This window comes from Drosophila sulfurigaster, chromosome 3, assembly GCF_023558435.1.
Source record: "Drosophila sulfurigaster albostrigata strain 15112-1811.04 chromosome 3, ASM2355843v2, whole genome shotgun sequence".
In the NCBI taxonomy this organism is placed as follows: domain Eukaryota; kingdom Metazoa; phylum Arthropoda; class Insecta; order Diptera; family Drosophilidae; genus Drosophila; species Drosophila sulfurigaster.
In genome coordinates this window covers 46,083,841-46,087,056 of record NC_084883.1, presented here as the reverse complement: position 1 = coordinate 46,087,056, position 3,216 = coordinate 46,083,841, and positions in this window count along the sequence as shown.

Sequence of the window (3,216 nt, the reverse complement as noted above, 5' to 3'; positions counted from 1 at the left end):
TAGAATAGAGAAACATAGACGACTGTAAAGTTTTTCACTTTGAAAATTCTGTGTGTGTTTCAAATTCAATTGTAACAAAAAGTTAACTAGCTGATTGACATGCAGCATGCAAAGCGGGTTACCTGTTGAGGTTGCCAAATTGACAATTGGCAAATAGCTTTGAGTTCTGGGCAATTTCTCAATTTCGTACCCACATCAAAATCTAAATTTCGTATACCAATTGTTTCAATTGTCAAAAGAAAAATATGCTACATGCAAAATGGTTGACAGGTGTCTGACAAAGAACGTTACAAAATTCCAAAGAAACTGTCCAACGTTTTGTAGAGTGGAAGAACGATTTAAATGTCAGTATATAAATCCATTAGACGGGTGTCTCTCGGGAGCTGCCTCGACGAAATTCATTCGTGTTCAGGTTGTAGCCAACAAAATAATTAAATCTAAGCGCCAAGCCAAGTTTATAGCTCGCCATAATTTCATTATGCATCTAGTATATATAGTATTTATTATATTTGTCTTAACCGCTTTTTGTCTCTATTTATATACGCATTCTCCCGGGGAGTTGTGATCAACTGGCATGCTTACCTGATTAGCACCTTAGCGAGTTGGGCGTGAGTTTGATTTGATTTGATGCGATAAAAAAGAGCCACGTGCCTCGTGGTTGCCTTCGCAACCGAGACACTGACAGAGGGTGTATATTGGGCTTTGACATTGACATTAAGCATGTCATAAAGGGGGCCAATTGCAGCAGCAAGTGTTCCAAGTTCCCACACCACTTAGGGGTTAACTTAACCCTGTTGTGGGCATCCCTATTTGTTATCAAACAGCACGTGCCAAGCCTGAAAGCGACTATAAATGATTAAATTCATTATCATATCGCATTTTGTTTTGATTTCTTTCCCTTTCCATTCTCTTGTTATTTTTTTTTGTACAAATAGCTGGCGGTGTTGCCAGACCCCCAAAATATTATTTAATGTGCATAAATCAATTCACAAAATGCCTGTTAACATTCTGCCATCTGCATTCAAGTGGAATTTAAGCATAATTGCATTTAATTGTATGCATAAATGTCGAGAAGCAACCAAAGTGTAGCGCCAATGGGGAAATTTTGCTCCAGTGAGTGTGTGAGTTAACAATGTAAATACTTCAACGATGATGGGGCTATAAAAAAATTCTACATGATAACTTGATGGAATACACACACGAGGAGTCCATTAGGGCAGGAGAGGCAAATCAACAAATCGTTTGCCGAAGCGGAAATACTCTAGCAGCCGTTGATTGATGTCTGATGGGCTGTAAAATGCACAACAACAGTCTATCAAGAGCCCATAGTAAACTACGCTGTCTGAGTTTTGAGTATGCAAAATGGCATTTTTAGGAGATGCCTCAAATCTCGATTTCAGGCTGACTTTGCACTTTGATATAGCACACACTCTAATGGGCTAATCATGAAGAGCAGCAGTCTATCAAAGTGTATTTAAGTTGGGTCGGGGCAGCATTTTGATGATACTCTTCTGGTTTGATTGATGGCAAAATAACGTGTGTAAATGCCGAAAAAAGTGTTACAAATAAACGCCTAAAATAGTCATTAATATTGGAACAATTTGTGGCAAATAAAAATAACAAAAAAGGGAAAATATTTGGGATAGTTTTATATTTCAATTTATTTCCGATTGAATTTGAATTAGATTGAATTTCGTTTGTGTTTGAAATATTTCAAACCCCAATCATAGCTTTACCAATTAGCAACTTTCAAATGCAAGACCAAAAAAAGAGCATTTAAATAAGTTAAAAGTCATAGTCCGATATCATCTACCCTTTAATATGTCGCATTCTACTATTGAGTAAACAAATCAACATTTAATTTGAACATTTAGCAGTCAAACTGGTATTGAAAGACTGTTAAAAGTCGGACTGCTACGTATACGTTATATTTCAGCTGTGTTGGTGTGAAAAAATATTTGATATTGTATCAAAACCGTTGAAGTGTATCGAGTGATTTGAAGTTTTTAGCCACAGCAGTGTGCACAAAATTTAGTTAATTAGTTCGTATTTAATTCAATTCACAAGTAAATAATAAAATTGATGCCGAAAAATATAAAATTTAATGACGACTCGAAGTCTGCTTTCTGCTGTAATACGCCGAGGTATTTGTGTAACCATTTAGAGTATTTTTAAGAGCTGAAATTAAGCGTGGCGCCATTAAAGCTTCACTCAAAAAAAATACTTAAATACAATATGTATTCTAATCTCTTGTCCCGGGGCAAACAAAAAAAAATTGTGTCTGCAAAAGTCGAGCAACATGAATTCAAATGATGATAGCTTGGCACGCAAATGTCGCTGACAATTGAAACAATTATTGATTGACCACAAAAAAAGACGCAATTTAGACACATGCTTTTTAATAAAGAGCTCAGACAATACCCTGTAAAATGAAGAGCACCAACAAAGGTATTTCAATGCTATTGTTTGCGAAGTATCTGCTAGTAAAGCAGACTTGCTAACATCTTGTCTTGACCCTTTGCTATCGACGATTACAAGTAGTTGGCGCATTTAATTAGCTCACATAAAGATATTAGTGTTTGCACTCCCAAGAGAGAGATAACATCAACCTCTTAGTCTATCGACTAATTGAATTAAAACAATCATGGCAATAAATGATTTATCGCCGCGGTCTTTTATCTGATCGAATCGTTGGTCTGCACGATAAAAACACGCAATCTTCAATCTTGCGGCATATCGTGGGGGGGCAATCAAAGTGACTGACAAGACATCAACATCAATACGTAGATATGTGGAATAAAAGTGGGTAGGTGCTTCACAGGCAAAAGGTAAATAAATACGACTTTCGCACGACTTTTTGGTTTCAGTGATATAAAGCAGAGACACGCCCATCCTCCAACCACATAGTATTATTATTATTGTTGTTGTGGTTGCTGTTTATCGCAATGTGATTTTTATTGGTGTTCAGTGCGAAAATTGATTAAGATATAGCTGCACCTGCGTTAGTCTACCTTTTGCTTGTACCACATGACGTATGCGTATTCTTTGCCTTCAAGATAAAGTGCGCTGCGCTCTCATCCGCTGTGCCTCTGTGTGTGTGTGTGTGTGCTGTGTGAGTGTGTGCGCACGCCTGCCTGCCTGTCTGTGTGAGGAATCAATAGAGAAGCAAGCAAGCGTTTGCCGGGGCCGAAAAAAAATGTGAAACAGGGCTGCCAT